Below are 21,752 nucleotides of genomic sequence, written 5' to 3'. Positions count from 1 at the left end.
AAATAGACAAGATAGATTTCCAAAATGTGTCACCTGGAATCTTCTGCTATCACTTTGCGTCATATGCTGCAGATCTGTATTTGTTGCTGAAGCACAGTATGTGATAAGCGCTTATATAGTCATAGTCGGAAGGAACATTTGGATTTCAAGCTTGCACGTAGCTCAATTGAGGAAAAAAAAATCTAATTTGTCAAAATTAGACTTTAAAAAACAAAACAGACAACAACAACAACAACAAAGAAAACAATTTATTATAACAAACTGGTTATAAATGTAAGATTGTACTTGCCTGATGATGAAAGCTATAATCTAATCTGGGAAGGAGCATATGATCCTGAGTAGGAACAGCTTTTCTCTCCAAAAATACCAGAGTTTTGTTTTTCTGGGTACAGTTGTGAGTAATCTCAGGGAAGGTCATTTGGGGCTGAGATTTGCACAGAAGATGAGTGGTCTTGGATACCTTATTTTTAGATGTTGGACTTTCTATTCAGAAAACTGCAGTCTTTCTAGAATGTGACAAGTAAGAAATTTGGGGAAGAAAGCACATGTTATCTGCAAACCTTTACCTCATTTTCTGACAGTATCACAGGACAAAGGATCAGATTTTTAGTTGTTTCATAACTATCATGAGGGACATTTTTAGAAGCAACAAGTAACTTTGAAGATCATGCTGTGATACTCTGTACTATATTTTAGTTCCGAACCTCTGAAGAGAAATGCTTTTCATCCAAATGGCAGCAGTGGTACTCAGTGTCTGTAGAATCTTTGGGGTAAAGATCTTAGTAAGGCTCTCAAATAGATCGATGCTTGGGAACTGGAATATCCAGAAATGTAAGTAATGCTACTTTTGAAGGATTCCTCGTCTGGTTAGCAAACATCATGGTTCAAGGTTCAAATTTATTATGGTCTGGAAATCCAGATAAGTCAAAACTTGAGAAAGAGATCACCTGATGAGTCCCTCTTCTGTGGCTCTTAATACTTTCCAGTGAAGTATCTGGTGCTGACAGTTCCTGGAGGTCAAAGTACTCTCCATGTATTCTGCTTCACAAAGAAGCATTAGGCATTTGGGGAAATCTGGCTCTTCTCACCCATGTCAAACTCTTCTGAAAATTTTCCTCTTCCTCATTATTCTCATTAGTAAAACTGTAGGGAGAAGACAGATTTTGCAAAGGAACTGTAAATTAATGTAGTCTGTTTCAGTCCATTTTGGGGATAAAAGGGAGACATTATTAAATGGGAAAATGTATTTCTGCAGATACTTTAAGAGAATTCAATAAAGTAGTGCCTTGGGAGTACAATATTTCCTTACCCTTTTAAATGCTGAAAGGGAAATACAAAAGTTCCACTCCACATAACTTCATATGTTTTCTTCAATAATTTAACCTTCATCAGCCTCAAGAATTTATTATATTATAGTGAATCCACTCCCAAAGTGGTCAGACTCTGTGAGTCAGAAGATCCTTGCTGGAAAAAAAAAAAAAAAAGAATAAAAAAAACAAAAGAAGAAAAAAAAAGACTAAAGCTAGATGTTTTAAAATATATTTATTTAAAATCTTTCCCTGTATCCCCTAGAGTGTCTCCCTCTAGTTGCTGGGGAGATACTGGTGGCATACTCAGCAGATTTGGTGTGAATATATTGGGTACAGTTTTCTTTAGAAGAGGAAAGACAGAATGGTTCGGATGCTCCAGGTAATCTGTCTTAATACCCTTCTGCATTTGAGTTTCAAAGCCTTCCATTGGGCGGGCTTGGCAGTGAAAAAAAAATTGCAGCTCACATTTACAGTTCATTGGCTCGTGCCAGTAGGCCACAGATGACCTACTGAGAAGATCCTGTGATAGCATTACTTGGAGGTAAAATAAAATCTCCCAACACCCGCCTTCCCCCTGCCCCCCCTCACTGAAACATACCCTTGCTGAGATCCCACTTGCTGCTTGTCAGCTCCTGTCCCTGCTCCCTGCTGCTGTGTCAGGGTTAATACTATGTGAAAGAGAAACTGGCAAATAGGGAAAGCCATCTTTGTGTGCGTATGTGTGTGTGAGCACTGCTGTTTCATAGGCTCTGGCAGCTGCTGCATGGCCGATGATGCTTGCTCTCTCTTTTTCACCCTGCCTCCCTGCAGACAGCTAATGAATCATTTCTAGCCTGAATACAAGCAGTGCAAACACACCAATGCTGCTGCTGCCGCCGCCGCCACTGCTGCCTCTCTCTACAAGGTTGTAATTTGACACAGTAGACTGCAGCTCTCTCTCGGCAATGATCTTGCTGAACATCGGAAGCACTTGATTTGAAGGTATGCTGAGATTTCACCCCTTCTAAAAATAGCTATTTCTGCTAAATGCTTTATGGGCCAAATGAGGGTGGGAGGGCTGAAGATTTGTAGGTGTGTGTGGGGAGAGAATCCTCTTTTTAGTTAGCAGTAATGAATCTGTAACTCTTATCAGAGGCAGACAAACTTTATTGTTCTGCTGCAATTTGATGATGCCCTTCACTGGATCTTTTCTTCTAGGTGATGCTTAGAATAATAAAATATGTTTCTGTTATGCAGGAACACTAGGTAAAGGGATTAAACTCTTGCTAGATTATTCCATCCTCCCTCCTATTGATGTTTAATCTGTTGTCATTTTCCAGTCACTTTTGTGGTTTCCTGTGAAATAAATACTATATTCAGAGGTTTGCTGGTGACATGTTTCTTTTCTGTATTAATGTCTGTGGGCAAAGTTAGTAATCATACTGGCTAGCAGCTCTCTCCCCCACGCCTGCCCTCCCCCCCGCCCCGAGCCCCCAAGCATGGTGCATATTCGCGGTGTCTGTTTGCTTTGCAGATGTATATTGTCATGTCATGGCAAAGTTATGAATATCTTCCATAGAGATATTGTTAATGAAATTATATGTGGTATGTATTTCTGGCATCTATTGCTAAATTAGACCAATTGCAAGTAAATATCTCTCGCCCTTTTTGGTTGGAGGGAGAGATCTTCTGCAGCTGTATGTATGAACACACTATGTATAGCAGTATATATTGGAATTGTTATGCATATGAGTATTTAGAACAGTACAATAACATTTTACTATAGCATATGCATATAAATACTAGATATTTAGTTAGCATGTGCAAGTATGCTGTGCTCAGTGTTATAGGGAATACTGCAGGTTTTTTTTATTAACATATTTTCAAAATTGGCCATTGCCAATAGTGTTGGGCAGCAAAGGTATGCCTTTCCAGGACTGATGTGATGGTCGACATTACAGCTGTAGGTGGTCTTAGCACTATTTGAACCGAGGTAAATAAAAGTGCATATGAAGACTTCGTTTTTTCTTTTTAAGCCACTGATGTCTGTGGTAAAACACTAACTGGGCTTTTATGACCAGTGCAGATAGTGATGCAGAGTTTATATATAAAATAACTCAGCAGAATAACTTATTAATGAATGTTGTCACTGCATTTAGTAAATACAGAGTCAGCTCCTTACGTGATTGGAAATATTTAGAAGAAATACATGAAATTAAAGCCATTGAACTTAACATTAAGAAAATTACAGAGTCTGCAAAGACAGGTAGATAATACTAAGACTACAATCAACAAAATTCAAATAAGGACTATTACTTAGCAAGATAGAAGAGCTGCCTTGAGAAAACAGCATGAAATATTAAAACAGAGCAATGATAGAATGTAAATTAAAACATCTCCATAAATTCAATGCAATTAAAAATAACAGCATACATGAACTGATATGAAAGTTATTCCAGTCACTTTATATTTCACCCTTTTTTGATCTGGAGGTGTTACATTTTTATTAGAAAAGGGCTTTCTAGTTGACTCAGCTAGCGAATGAAGAAAACGATTCAGATGAAATCTTATAGATCACAGCCAGCATTCATCAGTGGAGCTATCCTATGAAATATATTTGCATTACTTCTTGTACATTAAAGGAGGGTATTGGGTCTCTTTTAAGTGACTCTTGGTTTTGTGTTGTTTTTGTGGTTTTTTTTGTTTGTTTGTTTTTTTAAGAGATCTGGTGGTCCTGAACAGTGGCTTTGTGCATACTACTTTCTTTTTAATAGGAAAAAGCCCTACTCTAAATCACAGGATGGGTTTGGTTGGAAGGGACCTTAAACGGTCACTTAAATTAAAGTAGGGATGTGATCATGCTGGCTGCAGAGTAGACAGCAACCTTGATTTTTCATAGCTATATATCTGAATGGGTTCCAGCTTGGTAACATGCAGCATGACTGTACTAGAGGCAGTGAATGGAGGTGCAGTGTTATTAAATACAGCTTAATATATTTTGGTATACCTGGAGAACCTTTTTGAGAAATTTAATGTGTTGAATTTTCTAGAATTACAAGCGAATTACAGCTTTAAAATGGCACATGGTTATTAGGGGTAGTAAAAATTACACATAACAAAATCCAGGACCATGCAATGCCACAGATTTCTGCGTGAAAATGAACTGAATATCTGATACATTCTGATAATCACAGGCTCTGAAATCTTAAGCATCTCTCTTTATATGTGGTCAGTCTCATACGGATACAAGCTACATAAGTACTTTTCAATATATACAGAATATGTATCTCTTTGTATGTCCCCTCATTCTATTTTTCATATGTGTCAGATGTGAATGCTCATTGTAGTTCAGATAGGTGTGTGATAACTGAGTATGAATTGAATGTATAAGCACAGGGTGTTCATTTTGGAAATATATTATTACAGAAGTACAAGCCTTTCTGGATTGCCAGGACTAGAAATAAAATGCTTGCAATCTCTGGATAATTAGTATACCCCGGTATAAGGATATAAGGGTTTTCCTTTCTGTGTGTCAGATGCCCCACCATGTATCAAAATTAAATATCCAAAATCATACTGACTTTATTCTGAAATAAAGAAGTAGTTGGTCATGCATCATTCTTTCCTGTCCATTCAATATTTATGTTGAATGAGTCATCACAGAATCATCAAGTATCCCAAGCTGGAAGGAACCCACAAAGATCATCCAGCCCAACTCCTGGCCTCACACAGGACCAACCAAAAATCAGACCCTCTGTCAGAGAGCGTTGTCCAAACGAATGAAGTGTGGTTTGAGAGTCGAGGCTGCTTTTCACTTAATTAAAATTGTTTTAGGCCCTCTTCACTACTGCGCAGTATATCCAGAGTAGCTGAAATATCTATTAGCTAAGATTTTTTTTTTCCTGGGACTTGTTTATGTTTTAGTATTCAGCAAAAACGACTGACTAAAGTGGAATTTTGTGTAAATCCTTTGTTTCTCCATTTGATAGCATTAGCTTGTCATGTCCAGTGAGCTCTCTGATAAAATGGCAAGCTACGTTGGTAGCATTTCCTCTCCATCATTTTGCAAATCTAGCATAGTATTAAGTAACTGAAATCTATTAAAGATTTTCTGGAAAATGCCTGGTACCAGTCGTGATGATCTCTCTTCTTATTGTTGATGTTCTAAGCTGTCCACCACAGGTGAGAACTGTTATGAACCATAGCTGACAGTAGCATATACTCCTTGGTGCTGTAATTAAAATATATATACCAGTCTCATGATTAAAAATAGTATCAGAATTTAGCCACAGTGCTGGGAAAATGCAGCTTCTTCAAAGCAACGTGTCATGAAAACAGTTTATGTTCACCAGTAAAAAAAGAGGGCTTTTGTCAGGCTTATTTGCACAGAGTGAGCTCTTGGGAAATGACAGTGACAACATTGCTCTGGCAGAACAGTTAATGATCTTCTGGAGCAGCTGGTTGACACTGAAGTTTGAATGTGGTTGTCGTGGGTTTCTTTGCTAAATGTAACCATGCTTTGCTTGATAACATTGGATCTGTTGTCTTTCTGTAAAGCACAATTGTAAAACCACCTTTGGCTGACGTTTTGGTAAGGAAATTAGTGTGGCTTGTAGGCTTGTGGCTCAACACTTTGGCTTGTGCTTATAACATGGGACTCAATAAGGAAATCAGAGCACGATTTCGAGCTCTGCCACAGATTCTGTGAATGGCCTTGAGCAAAGTACTTAGTATCTCTTGGGCTCTGTTCTCTTTCTGTAAATGGGAATAATAATGAACCCTTTCCACTACATTCTACTTATTTTTTCTGCTTCAAAAATGGTCCTTCAGACCAAAGACTTCTTAAATCTGATAAATCTTATGAGATTTATAAATCACTTATAAATCACTTGACAGTCTGTAATGTATGTTGTTGATCAGTAGAAAAATGTTTCCATGGGCCAGAAGAATCTGAATTGATTCTGAGTTTCTTGGAATAACATTTGATTTGTTAAAGTTTCTATTGTGCTCATGGGTATGTTCAGTTCGGAGTGAAGAGCCAGTTTCCTTGATAATGGCAGTGGTTTGGTAGAAAAATTTGCAGTGCAAAAGTCAGGAAATGAGACTACAAGTCAGATTTTATTTTATTTGTCATAAAGTTTTACCTTTTCTATGTTACAAACCGTATAACACTGCTTGTTTCTAAGGCAGTAAGTGTTAATATGCTGAATGTTTGATGTTGATTACTAATCAGCAGCAGTGTACAATATTACTCTGAAGAACCAAGGGGAAAACACTGTGAATATGATAGCAAAGCATAATCTCTCTTCTCTGTTTTCATCTAATGACAATTAGAAAATATCTTCCATTTTTCTGTAAAAAAAGATTTAAGCTTTTCAGTGTGATACCTTCTTTAAGGCCTAAGCTTAGCACAGCGGGCTGCTGGGCAGTCAGCATGCGAACCCCACGCTCCACTTCCACCAGGACCAGACTGATTTTTTGTTTTTTTCAGAGGAGCATGAATAATTTATATATACAGGTTCAATTACATTTTTATAGTTTTTGTTTGTGGGAAAAATAACAATAATATCCACTCTTACCAATTTTGGAAAGAAAAGAAGCCCTTTTTGAGACAACCTACCTTGTTTAGCGTTGGCTTACAAAAATCCTAAATTGAAAATAAAGTCCTCCAGAATCAGGAAGTTTGTTCATGGCTTCAGCATTTCAGCTCCTAGTGAATATACCAGTAACTCCTTTTTATACAGTTGAAAAATATTGTTACTCCTGTACAGAGTATCGTGATGCCTTTTCACTGACATGGGGAGTACATCTCTAGTAAGTACATTGTAGGGCTTGCTTAAAAATATACTCTAATATTAATCAGCGGGACTTTTATAGATCTGTGCCAGTCTACACCAGAAGGATAGCTGAACACAGTATCTCTGGGAGAGTGCTAATGAGTTAAACTCTTACTAAAGATGAATACAATCGATGGTGCTTAGAATTCAGCTGGATGAAGCTCACAGTTGTCACTATAACAAGCAGTATATGCTTGAATCTGTCCCGTGTTTGCTGCATTTTTCCTTCTCTATGATAGTCACAGTTTTACCTATTTGTCAAATCCTTTCTGTTCTCCCAGTCCCCTGGCCCCGATTCTGTATATAATTTAGAACATTAAGAATATTCTTTGTCAATTCTGCGAGTATATTTCTTCCTTTCTCTCTTGTTTACTGCTTGCTAATTACATTTTGTAGGTGGCAGTTTGAAATCTTAGTGGGACATGTCATGTGACTGCTAATGCTCTGCAGATCTCTATTACATAACCTTTAAGTAGTTTGGGAAAATGTGCTTGTGTCATACTGGGCCCGACATAAGGCTCTGTCTGAAGCCAACAGTCTGATAGTGGTTTATATATATAGAGAGAGAGAGAGAGAATGACTGTAGAAATCTTATGATGGTTTGTTCTGGCACAAGATTTGTGCCCTCAGTGTCAGGCCAGTTGTTTTACTTCCCTGCAATGCTTGGCATTCTCCTTTTTCTGCCTTTCCTGTAGGACAGAAGAGGGGAGGGGTTAGCTTTAAACACTTTGACATACCAGGTAATGATCACATGCATATTAAATGCAGTATGCTAGGATCCCTTCTGTTTTCCTGATAGGTTTGTTCATTTCAGATTTGAACTGATCAGAGTACAGAACGAACACAGAAAACCTCTCAGTCTCTCCCTGACCCCTTCCCTTGGCTATGGATCTTTATAGGGTTCTGGTGCACTATGCAAAATGAACACATAAATCAATAGAGATTTAAAAAAAAAAAAATGCTGTGTAGGGATGATCAATTTTTAATGTATGGTAATTCATTGGGTTGCTAGTTTGCAAAAGGAGACCTTTTATAAGTGACAGCAATGTATCTGCTCATAGAATTACAGTTTGTCTCTCTTTTCCTGACCCAGCACCATCTTTTGGTCCTACTTCACCTATAGTTTCACATTTTTGTTGCCTGGAACATATTGACATGCTATCCAATTCAGCTTAAGTACTCTACTGTTGACCGACCAGTACTGTTCCCTGAAGAAAGTAAGTATTGTTTTGGTTTACTGGCCAAGACGTGAGCCTTGGAGGGTGTGATGCTTGATATACTTTACCTACTCAGAAGGCTTAGTAACAAAGAGCACCTGTAGCCTTGCAACAAAAGTTGATGTTAAGAACTAGGAACAAGTAGATAATACGCTGCGTGATTATTATTTTTTTTTTTTTAATGAAGACAAATTTTGGAAGTTTATCATTTCATATTGAAATCTGTGATTGTGTGAATCTGCATTTTATTTTGCCCCTAGGATGTAATAGCACTTTTTAGTAAAAACTCTTTACAAAGTGCATAACAATGATGTTTGATATCGTTCTGTTCATTCAACAGATGAAAGATTTTCAATTTGTTTTGGGTTTATTTGCCCACGATCATTCAGCAGGGTCAATGGCTGATCTATGGATACTAATTGTGGAGTCCTGTCCAACACTTTTTCCTTTGTATTGGTTCTCCTAATTAAATGTTGGAAAAGTGGGGAGGAGGAAGTATTGATATTTTAAAAACAGTCTTTTGTTTCACGTTAAATTAACTGACTGTTTCTCTATGTTCTACTCATAGTAAAGAATTTGAAAATTTATTATTATTTTTAAATTACTACTACCATAAATCATGGTGGCTATAGTCAATTTGACAGTTCTCCTAATGACTGCTCGGTGATCTACAGAATACACTGAAACTACAGATGTTTCATTGGAGGTAGGGGCCTCTGTTGCTAGACAGTCTTAAATCATCTATACAAATGGATGTACCATACATTTCCCTGCAATTCAGTAGTTTTGGCTTATTTTAAGAATAAGTGGGTACAGTTAACTGTGCTCTGTTATCATAGTTGTTGACTGCTGTATGAATTAAGATAAGGACAAAGAACCTAAAGCTTTGCATTATAAGAAATAATCCAATGTCTGTTTTGTCTGAAGTGCCTATGCCAATTCTGACCTGTCTGTGCTTTGTGGTACCTTGCCAGCGATGACTTTCAGGGAACAGAAGCTGTGATGGTCTTTTCTTGATGATTTCTATCAGGGAAGAAATACAGGCATGGGTGTTGTAAACTTTAGACTAGCATCCTGTAAAAATACTCTTGATAAGGATCTTGGAAAGAAGGGTAGATCCTTCGTGTTATTCCTACAGTCATAGATCTAATGGCATAAATGGACTTTAGCTTATTTCCTACAATGGTGGTTGGCACATGTCTTTCTATAGAGAGAATACAGTTTCAAAAGGTGAAAAGTATCTCATGAAGACAGAGTAAAGCAACCCCGCTCAGTGACTTCTTTGTAGATACTGATTCCAGCTGCTAGATGCAAGGGAGAGTTTTGCCAACTTTGATAATTATAGGTACTAATTATCATCAATTGTAAACCTTATGTTTAGCTTTCAACCTTTCTAGTTTTCTCTTTATAAAATTCCTATTTAACTTCAGTAAATACTTTTAAAAGGAGATAAAATGTGTAGTGTGAGTAAATAAACGCCTGTATGTTTTATTAAATGTAACTATCAAATTTGATGTAATAACTGTGTTCTAAAAGTGACACTGAACAACTGGAGCTCTTTATGATCTGCAGGAAGAACTGCTGGCCAGGTCCAGGTATCAACCTCATTGAACCAGGCACTGAATGTCACTCAAAGAGCTGTCAGTCCACATATACAACTGGATACAGCAGAATGATGCAGCATTTGAGGGAAAACAAAGAAGCCACCTCCTCCCCTCAATTTTTAGACACTTTCCATAGAAAGATACACGTGAAGTGTCATGTTTCCCTTCCATTGCCATATTCTAGGTTGTGTAAATAAGATTAATCTGTTAGGTAAAAAGTTATAGCATTTTTAAGCAAGTAGTATTGCTGATTTTTAATATAATTTTATTTAATATCATAGAAGAGATTGTGCTGCTACTGAGAAGTATTATTTTCTCAGCTCTGATTTCCTGTAACTAAGTAACAGAATTTTTCCCTAACATGACTCTAGTGTGTGGATGAAACCGAGCGTAGTTGAATTAGAGGCGATACTAAGTCCTGTGTGCTTTGGTGTTTTGACAGTATTTATTCCAGGACTTGTAGGACACTAGAGATTATATGGCAGAAATTTACTGTGGTTTTCTTGTGCCTTATTCTGAAGCATTTGATGTCTGATTTTGCCTAGACAACATGGCTCTGGAATCTGATTTAGTATGGCAGTTTCCATCCCCTTTCCTTACAAGCCCAAAGAATGACTGTTAGATAATACTGTATATACATTACTGTTTGAGCAGGGTTTGTGGATTTTTTAAAATGGAAGAAATTCTTTAGCCAGAGTATGGGAAAAAAAATCAGAGATAACTTTTTCTTTTTTTTTTTTTTTCTTTCTAGAACTGGGTCTAATCGTTTAGTGGTTATAGTACCACCTTTTAGTCTCATCTAGCAGAAATTTCTATTTGGTATGTCCTGCAATGCCTTAGGATAAATTAATAATGTATGCATTTTATTCTACAAAGGAGAGAGGTCTTTTGCACACAATGAAAGATGTTTTGGAGCAGAACATTCATTAGCACTGGTGTGTTTTTGTTTTTCTGAGGAGGGGGCTGGACCAGTGTAGTTTGCCTACCATGAAGCTCTGTGTGTACAAGTTCTTTACAGAGGTGAGACCAGATGCAGTAGGATTTCCCAAAGAATTGGATGAGGAAAGGAAAAGTAGAGGGGCTTAAGAGAAAAGACAGTGGGAAATGAAGGGGTTAGGGGGAAGAGGCAAACAAATCCTGATGATAAATCTACGTAATTAAAAGGTAACCATCCATTCATTTTCCATACATATGAGGAGTTTCTTCTGGTGTCTGTCCAGACTTGCATACTTCAATTGTTTCATATATGGGATAGTTTGGTCAATTTAATACTGAGTTCAGAAATGCTTTTTATTAAATACTGATGAATGAGAGTATCATTCTTAATTCCTTGTCATTGGCCGAGTCTTTCTGCTCAGTAATATACTACAATTTAGCTTTTATTTGTAAGCTTGCTATTTCTAGACCATTGCCTCTTCAAAACTAAAATTCACAGGTAAGCACAGTGGAACTGTCCCTGGCATCAAATCTACCTTGAGGATAAAAATGATATTTTGTTCCTGGTGTATAATAATAGCCAAGAGGACAGAATTTTCATAGAAATTGTGGCTCTTAAAAAAAAAAATACAGATTTGAGGCATATCGCTCTATATAATTTGTATTATATATATTGTTAATATATAATATTTATTATATATTATATTGCTATATTATTTTTATTATCTACAACACTAAAAGTATATTTGGTGACACTAACTAGGTAGAATAACACATGTCCATGAGCTACAGTAGTTTTAAAGGTCCATGTTGTTCCTGTAATCAAAGTTTCATAAGTTATTGCAATAACTGCAGGGCTGGAAAGGTTTTCATTCATAATAGGTATATGCAGCATATCTTTTTTGGATATGTGCACAAATCCCATTGTTCTGATCCAGTGCAAGTGTGCATGGGAAGAAATATGTGTGGATGTTTATAGTCCCATCAAACCTACTTTATGGAAAGCCTGCTGAGTCCCACAGGAACATTCAACTATCTCCATACATCACTATTGGATTGATGATAGAATACTATTACATAAATAATACAAGCATCAAGTAAATAGTTCAGGGGAGTTATCAAAACCTCCTACTCTGTATTGCATGTCACTTAAAATTACAATACACATTCAAAAGGGAAGGAGAGAAATGTAAGAAATGAATGATATTTCCTTTGTGAATAATTGAAACAATTTATATAAACTGTTAATTACTTAAAATACATTTTAAAGCTCTGCCTCTTTTGTGTCAGTGTAGGGTTTATATTCAAGAAATGTGAACTGAAACTGGAATAAACAAAATGAAGGACTATATGAATAAGCCAGGAACTTAGTTTATGTAATGAGGGAACTAAAGAAAAGAGCTTATTCTGTGTAGCCTAATAGTGACTAAACAACTAGGTCTGGTACTGTCTGGTTTCTTTACTAATTCTGCCTCTTACAATTTTTAAAGTTAAGCATATAATGCTTCATGTTCCAACTCAATCCCCAAGATTGTCAAAGTGATAGAATTTTCTCAAAATATGTAAAGCTGTTCCTATTTAGTGTAATTTGTCAACAGCATCTCTCTAAGGCTTAACCTAGCTTCTGTTTTTATTTTATCTAAGTGCTTCATGAACTTGTTCCTTGTCGGAATTCAGTAATTGTCAATAAACTCATTCCTCAAAGTTCTACATGAAAGCTGTTTATGTAAGGAAAACCCTTTTCCTTTTATATCAACAGCTCTTTGTAATCTTTACATGCCTGTAGTATATTTCTCAGTATAGGTGACTAAAAATTTTAAAATGCATAGTTCCTAACTAAAAGATGGGTCTGTTCTGGAAGCCTTGGTTCGGTTCCTACTAAACTCTCACTGCCATAATATTTGCTGTATTGTGAATGCTTCTGGTGTTTGGAAAAGCAGATTCTTATTTCAAATTGTTATTCCTGTGGGGTCAGATATGCTGGGTTTTTATTTGTTATGTCTAAAGAATACCTGCTTGGTATTTATGCCAAATGGAAGTCAATTGTGAAGATGGAGGGGGGGAAGAATCCAGGGAAATTTAACACCTGAATAACAGACTCAGAGGGGAACATCTGTTATTACAGTGAAGAACAGGGCAAGTGATTTAAAGAACATAACAGTTGATAAAACAAATAGCATGTAGGGCAGCTTAAAACATGATGTGCCTTCATGTCAAGTAAATGCAAGGCATCAGCAGTCTCTGTATCAAAGGCAATGAGGAACTTGTTAGTGCATGTACATACCTTAAGCTCACACAGTCCTTTTTTTCTGGAAGGCTAGTGTTGAGGGTAGTAATGGTTGTGCTCTGTCATGTGTGGCTTACTCATAGGCTGTATCTTACATTCAGTCCATTTCTTCGAGGTCTACATAAGCATAATTCCTGATAAGTTGAGGCAAAAGTGTGTGTGTGTGTGTGTTTGTTTTTTCATCATTGTGGTCACTTAACTTTGGCTAAGGGCCTAATCCCCTTGGGGAAAAAAATAATTTAATTTAAAATAGATTTGTGTAGTGAGAAACAAGGACTAAAATTAAACCATTACCCTCCCTGTACCTCCTTTTCCCAGGCTCAACCTCATTCCTCCATTCGCAACTCCTCTGCAAGCACCTGGAGACAGGGGGCTGCAGTTAGTCCATCGCAGTCCCTCCGCTTTTCTCTGGCTCCATTGCGGGGGGGGTCTCCCTGAGGGCTGCAGGTGCACCTCTGCCCTGGCACCCACAGCACCTCACTCCCTCCTCCTCCTCCTCTCGGCGTGGTGCTGGCAGGGCCATTCCTCACACATTTTACCTCAGCCCTGGCTGCCCTGCAGCGTATGGCCCTTCCCTCACGCTGCCCCGGAGCCCTCTGGAAGCGGCCCCGGCCTCGTCTCACGGGGCCCTGTGGCCTGTACCTGGGCACGGACACCTGGTACATTTAGAAGATTGTTAAATTTAGAACATCATTCAACAATCACCAGAGATTATCTCTCTGGAAGTGGATGTGTGCAGCACGGGGCAGCCTCAGCCTCGCTTCACGGGGCCTTGCGGCCTACACCTGGGCACAGACACCTGTGCAGTCATTCCAGAAAATTCCTTTGTGCATATGTACTTCCAGCTTCTCATAATAACTTGTGAGTCAATTTCCACTTTCTTGAAAAAACCTTCAGGATATTTCATGGATGCTTTCAGGGAAGTGGTCAGTTGGAGAAGTGGTAAGATGGATGGGAATGGCAATAGTGGTTTTGCTCCTTTGATCTGAGGAGGCAGTAGTCAAAGGAACTTCCTACAGGTGGTTGAGGCCCAAGAGTCTGGTAGTAATTCTCTTTTCTAGAAGGGGTCTGACCTTGGTTTTAAAACAAAGAGCCTGAAGAAACCTCCAGCACAAGATGTTTTTTAAAATGAGTAGCATAGTGTCTGTGAAGAGCAAAGTGAAGTTAAATCTCTAAACTTAACAGCAGAACTTCTTTAAAGTTAAAATAACAAGTAACCTGTGTCTTTAAATATACATGCCACAGACATGTGAAGGGAGAAGGTAGAGCAGGCACAAAATTGAAGACAATTTAGAGCAATGGCCTCTCATGCATCTGCTTCAAGTAGAATGAGTCATTAATAGATATTAAATTTTTCTTTCCATAAAAGTTGAAGAGAAGGTCAAGCCTAAAAATGGTTAAATTTATGGTAAATTTCCCCCTTTAAAGATGTTCTGTTTTTTTGCCAATTATTGTTTTGGCTTTACGTTTGTACCTGAACTGGTTACCATGGATTATTGCCACCCTTTCCATTTTTTCAGTCCTTAGAAAAATTGCAGAACAGTTCTCCTGGAGGCCAGCCTGGAGAACAGGTAGGGAATTAATTAAGCATACAGAAACCAGGCTTATTTGTTTTCTTAGTCCTAGAGTTGTTTTTGTATACAATCTGCATGTTTGTTTCCACACAGTTTTGTTTGAGATTGGTTGTATTTAAATAATTCTACTTCAGTGAGGTGAAAGAAGGTTTGGAGGTACAGAGGCCCTAGCTTTTATTGGTTTGGGGCTCTGTATGTGCAAGTCTGTTTAGAAAAGGATGGAAGTAATTTACCCTTTTCCAAGGATGGGCTTAGTGGTTAAGAAGTGCTAAATGCATTATTGCATAAATGTATTATAGTAGATTTTATGGATTCATATGATGCACTTCATCTTTCATTTGGGGATTTCAGAGGACTTTAATTAATTAACAAAGTCTTACTGCTCAGTTGTTAGGTAAGAATGATTTTTATCCTCATTTTCTTTATAAATTTTTGCAAAAAGTCAGTGATAGATCTGGGAATGAAACCTGGATTTTCTGTCCACCCTATAGCTCTGCTCCACTGAGTAAGCTTACCAGTAAATACATAGACTTCTGTAAAATATATATATTAGACTATTACAGTTTTCGAGTCTTTACTTTCCTGATGCAGAAATAAAAATAAAATAAAACATAATAAAATTAACATATATAAACATATAATAAAAACACAAAGCAACAACAAAACAAAAATTAAAGCAGTTGTCCACTGCTGTGTACAACTAGTTGTTCCTCTATAGCTTGACCCTTCATGACTACGTGTGACAAAGACAGATACTTTTATTGGCTGCTTAACAGGTGCTTATAGTTCCCAACAGGAAGATAGTAACTATGTCAGACTCACCCTGCAAATACAGCTTTTTAGCCCTTTCCTCTATACAGTGGAGGCAGAAGTCAAGAATGAGGGCTATCAGGGAGTTGTTCCTGTTGCAGAAAAGCAAACTGCATTCATTACAGTTGCTGAAAGACTTATTCATTCTTGTTATTTCAGAGAGATTGCTGAAGCAAAACAACTTGTCATACATTGCGTAAAATTCTCCCTTTCAGTTGCTGGCAAACATTTTCTCCTGTTATCCAAATGAGAAGATTTTTTTTTATTTGTTACATAACGGGATTCAGTTGCTCCCTCTCCTTACTTGATGATTTACTAGTTTGTAAGATATACTTGGGATTGTTTGCAACTCAGTTTGATCATTTAAGGTTCCGTTGAGGAGTTAACCTGAATTCATTACTGATTTCTGTAGTGACCTATCATGAGCTAAATTTTTCTGACTACAAATCATTGCTGATGACTTATTCACTTAGCTGGAATAGTACAGGTGTATGCATTTGGCCTTAAAGTCTTCAGACTGTAGTTGGTAGGGGCTTTATGACTGGGATCTGAAATAGGCATGTGTGTGATGGTGAATGGGTAGGAATAGATCTGCTGCTGCTACCTTAAAAAAATAAAAAATAAAAATCTTTATTTAGCTGATGGGGAATTCTCCTGTTCCTAAGGTCCTGTCTTCTTCTTTAGAATTTAGAAGAGAAAGTGTATTTAAAGACTTCCTTTGTTCTTACAGGAACAGTGGCTAGAGTTTAGCATACTGTCTGCAGTGAAAGTTTATTAATGTAATCACTCAAGCTCCACACAGTTAAAATATTGAAGGAATCAGGCTGGCGGTGAGCCTAATCACTGTGCAAAAATGAGCCACAGCAATATTAACCTTTACTGTCTGAAGCATTCTTAGTTTCTCTCCAGTGTGTTTATCTAAGCTTGCCAGCAGGACGTGCAAGGTAAATACTTAAAGGAGATGTGGTTGCTTATTGTTGTTGTTTATTTTTATTAATGTATTCCAATCTTTGCAATAATGACTTTCCTGCAGAATTAAAATAGAATGTGCACTGATGTGCTGTGTGGAAGGTCGATGGAAAGATTATACTCTATTTCTCTGGTTGCATTGTTCTCATCGGCTTGGAAGGAAATGGCAATATAAGGCTTGGCAGCAAATCACTTAGTGTGGTGCTCCCTTTAACATACTGGAACTCTGTCCAAACAAGGGTTTAGCAACCTATTTACAAACCTCTCAAATCTGTCACCCGGGAAGTGAGACTTCACAAGCTGACTCAATCTCATTCTCTTCTCTCACCTATGGCTGTTTCTCTGTCATTTACACCGTGACACGGTGTGTTTTATTGATGTCATATGCTAAGTGCATTTTGTCAGCCTGACCTGCTTCTTACTTCCTACGCTTCCGAGTGTCTTATGAATTATTATGCTCCATGCATACCATGGAGCAGTGGAGGGTCCGTGGGCAAAAAGGCACCGGGAAAGTGCTGGCTATCACTGACTCCTGGAGGAAAGAAGCGTCTTTCTCTGTACATGTGTACAGTCATGACATGACTGTGGATTCCAAATTCTGGGGAGGAATGGGTAGTGCCCTCAACTGCTTAACTACTGACCTACCTGTTGAACCATTGACTTGATGAAGAGTTCTTGTCAGTCATTTCAGAATGGGTGAGATCATACAGTAAATGCTACCCCAGTACTTGCACCAGTAGTTAGAAATACATGGTACTTGCTTGAGAGAGAGAGAGAAAGCAAAAAAAAATTCAAGAAGGATTTTAAGTTTGTGGAGCTCACTCAGTCTAGATTGCTTTAGACAGAAGATTTGTATTAACAACTTATAGTGGCAGTGATAAAGAAATACGATATCCAGGAGGAACAGAATCTGGTTATGAGGAAAAATATTTTAAGCTTCAAGGAATCTTCAAAGTAACCATATTCCTTAAATGATGGGAAGCAGAAAATTGCAATGAAGCTCAGTTTCATTAACCGGATCAAAGAGGAAGATAGATGTGCCCTGCATATCATCCTTCTGCATATAAAGGATTGAGATGGGGGTTGGAGAAAAAGAGACAATCCTTTAACTAGTCTTCATATAACTTAATAGGAAAGTCAAAATAAATTGATTCTCACTTCCCAGGCTTAATTCTGGACCTGTGATAATTTAGCTGTTTAACTTGCCTTTATTCAAAGAGCTCCCCTGAACAAGGGCAAGAGTCAGCAGCTATTATAGGCACAGTTGCCTGTGAATTGAAGGTGTAAGCACAGACATATATGGGGTTTCAGTGATCTGAGAAATTACTCATAAGAAAAGCAAGTGGGAGGTCAATGTAAATTTGCTGTAAGTCTATCCAGAAAAAGGACTAGTTACAGCACGAGTCAGAGGGAGATCATGACCAAAGAACAGGGCTCTGTCAGTGTGGTACTTCAGTAATAAATTTTAAAAATTAGCTGGAGAAAGAAAAAATTCTATTTTTAGTATCTGTCTTAGAGTGGAGGTGAACTACATCTTAGAAGTGCCCATTTTACCTTTTACTGTAAGAAAGCCCAGACAACTAGATCAATGTAGATACTTTTATACCTCTAATAATAAATAAAATAATCCCCTGAAGATATAAATATTAATTTTCTTGTAAGAATGTGATTCATTTTTAATAATAATGAGCACCTTCTATCTATATAATTAGAATAAATTTTGGAAAACGTTCACGTAAATATTGATACCTCATTCCTAATTTCTGTGTATAACCCAAAATAATCATCTGAAAATAAATGGTTTTATTTCTTAACTGGTGGATAGGACCTGAAGGCTCTAGTCGGATGTTAGAGTGTAGCAGTCCCATTTTATACTCTAAAGGCTGAAAATCTCATTTGATTAGCCCATTAGTGCATGGCCAGAATGACAGATTATTCACCTGTAGCGCTAAAGCTGTGGACTGCAGTGTTTTTGGAATGCGGGGGGAAGCCTGCAGTGCTCAGGTGGCTGTGCTGTAGGACTAGTCTGTTTGTTAATGTTTTTGGCTGAGTATGTAGGCACAGGTCCAGCAAGGCTTATGCCAAAGGACTCGCATTGGAAAAAGACAATGCTTTTTCTCTGCAGGTTCAATTTCTATTTTGGCAGATACATTTAAACTTGGTCATGAAATCATTTATAACTATCAACAGAGCCCAGATACCAGGTGATCAGAGCATTAACAGTGGTACTGCTGTTTACCACATAAGTTGTTGAAAGTACTGTGCGTAGGAGAGGATAGAAAAATTGTGGACTTTACAACACAAACTCAAGGCGTTGTTTGTCTAGTGATGGGAGACTGTTTTTGCCAAAGTGATATGTTTTCTGTTGCCAAAATGGGGATGTCAAACTCAGATGATTTGGCTATTGTAGGTACCAGCTGTTACCAGATGCTTTTGTTCATGTTTGAGAATTCCTTACAGAGATGAATCTTTAACTCTTGTCCTGGTGTTTATATCAAAGCGAGTTAGACATTTTCCTGACATTTTCCCATAAAAGCCAACTCAGATCCTTTTTAAAGGATTTGCATTTTTTGTTGATTATACTTTGGGTTTAAAGGCCTGATTCTCCTTAGACTTCTGGTGGTATCATTCCATGATAATGCCAGGAAGAAAGATACGAGTTACATAAGTGCAAATGAAAGAAAAATTGGTGTGGCTGATGCATAATGCATCTAAATAAAAATCAATAGCCCCATGGAAAAGACGGGTATTATTTTTGACAGTGTGCAGTTTCTGCAGAATGATGCAGCAGCTTGAAGCTGATCATACATGTTGCTAATAATTGAGGTTTAAATACTTTGCTGAATGGGGATATAGCTGTGAAAGCTCGGATCTAATATTCACCTCTTGACATACGGACCATTTAATCCTTTGTACTTTTACAAAACATGAATGTGAAGTATCTATTAATAAGTGATGTGAATTTTCATATTAAAAAAAATCTTCCATAAGATTTAATATTGTCCAGCCATAAGCTAAATAAGTTTTTTCTAATTTTTAAATTAGCTAAATTATTTGATAGTCACACTGCATGAAAGAAATACTCGGTACTATAGAGGTGTCATTTGTATATTTATCTTAGCTTATACTTTTTATCTTGGCATGTTCAAAATATAAAGCAAAACTTTCCTGTAGATGACCAGATTGGTATGTTTCCCAAGAATTGCTTTTCTTCCTCTTGCCACAGTGTTTATTGACATGTTCTGTCATACTTTGTTGTGTTTTTTTGAGACATGCAGTTAGGAGTGCTTTTTAGATTTAAGTCAAGCACATGAATCATTTCCATCAGGACCTCACATCCAGAATGTACCAAAGTAAAGTGGCTTTGAGTTTGTCACAAAAACTTTGGCAGCAGACTCTTCCATTGAATTTAGGATAGATTTCTGTGGCTACATGCTTAAATAACTAAATTTGGGAGAATTTGGCAAAGTAGTTGAGAACTGATGTTAGCCTAAGCAAGAGCCATTAAGAAAACCAGAGTGAACGAGAATGTTTTAAGCTGAAAGAGCAAACCAATATAATATCCAACACATTTAAAAAAAAGAGTAAAATTAAGGCAAGGAAGTGATAGAGACTTCTATAAATATGAGTTTGTTCAGTGTAGCTCCCACCATTTCTAGTTTTTGTGAAGAGTTACCAGTTTGATGGAGCATGTGTGTGTGTGCTAAGAAGGTGACAGAATGTCTGCTCTAAAAATGAAGAGGGAGCGCAAACTGTTGGTCATCATTGATAGAGAAAAGGGTGTCAGAGCATTTTGGGAATTGCATTAATGTGATTGTTGAATAATTCCCTCACTACTCATGGAGCACTAATATTGTTTAATTTCTCAAATTTTTAGGGAAACAGTTGGCTTGTTTAATGTGGTCATTGCAACATAAACTAATGGAAAAGTGGCCTGCACATTCGTATGCCTTGAGATGTAATGTTAAGGGGGAGATTGTATATGTCTGTTTTGACTTTGGTACTACGACTTTTGTATACATTTTGTTGTTTCTTTGTTTGTTTGTTTTCCAAAAGCACTGAGCATGCATCATGACTTCAGTGTACTGGACTTTTAGAAGACAGGGCTACAAAGAATTGCTGAGTTGCTCTCTGGAAGGGAGATAATCATGCAAATCAAAGGCAAGTCCCTGTGTATTGGCTAAGACAGTAAGATGCTAGTATGTTCCCCAAGGTAATAAAAAACTGGAACAGTTCAGGGACAATGATGTTATACACTGAATGCACTGTCAGGGCTCTAAGTGGGAGGTGAACTAAGTGGAAATGCAGACCAATTCAGTGTCATTGTATTTCACACCCACACTTCCTTATAGCAGCTGCACGTACTAGAAAGCATGCATACTGTCTTACCTGCCAGACCACCTATTTAGGAGGAGAGAGTCAAGCTAGGTTTGTCACAAACATGACCGATGTTCGATTGCATAAATTACTGTCACTTGACCACTATGTACTAGATAAATGGGACAAATGCAACCCCATTGTTATAGGTCCTGTGTTTACTGACTGTTAAAATACAGATTTGGGTCTGGAGTTCACGTTTTTGAAGCAATTGAGTAGAAAAGAAGTATCACTTAGACATCTTATAGGAAGGGCAAGTAAGAATGGTAGGAATAGATCCTAGGGCTTCTGTGATGCCATATCTGGTATTCTAAACTATACTGCCTCTCTGTTACAGTTTTACAGTAGTGGTAAGTTTTTTTTAATATTTATTTATTTATTTATTTTTAAAGACCAAAGCTTTGGATAATTTTTGTTATGTTAATCTGGAAGGAAGCAGTTCATTTTGCCAGGCAGTTCATTGGTCAAATCAAAATAGATAATAATTTTTTCTACAATTTTCTCAATTAGTTGGGATGTGTGTATTGTTCTTTATCAAGTGTTTTTCTTGTGTCATCTGTCTGTTTTTATTTTATCATTCTGGTAATGTAGACTATGGGGTGTTTCTGTTCCAGTCCTGTGATTACATGCCTGGATAGCCTCCAGTACAGCCTATTGTTCTTTCTTTGAGTTGCAAGTGACAAGTGAGCTCTAATTTTTAAATTTATTTATTAAAAACTCTAAACAACAATCTTCCAATTCACAATCAAGTTCACTATTCATCTGAAGCTAGATCTGTATAATTAACCCTCAATCTAAACTTAGCATTTTCAGAAGTGTTTCATTTCTATTTCCTGTCATAATGGGATTGTT

General features: G+C 37.3%; 1 protein-coding gene across 13 annotated transcripts in view; it reads left to right on the top strand.

Annotated features, from left to right (window-relative positions):
• Positions 1 to 21,752, top strand: part of RIMBP2 (RIMS binding protein 2) — a 151,255-nt gene that overhangs the window by 13,413 nt on the left and 116,090 nt on the right. The window contains exon 1 of one of the 13 annotated variants that reach the window (XM_083803678.1): positions 1,910 to 2,291. The exons of the other annotated variants lie outside the window; for them this stretch is intronic. The gene's annotated coding sequence lies outside the window, so the exon portion shown is untranslated. Of the gene's footprint in view, positions 1 to 1,909; positions 2,292 to 21,752 lie in introns of those variants that run through there. 13 annotated transcript variants of the gene reach the window in all.

The sequence above is a fragment of the Anser anser genome (assembly GCF_964211835.1).
Source record: "Anser anser genome assembly, chromosome: 18".
Taxonomy (NCBI): domain Eukaryota; kingdom Metazoa; phylum Chordata; class Aves; order Anseriformes; family Anatidae; genus Anser; species Anser anser.
This window is presented reverse-complemented; position numbering and strand designations above follow the sequence as displayed.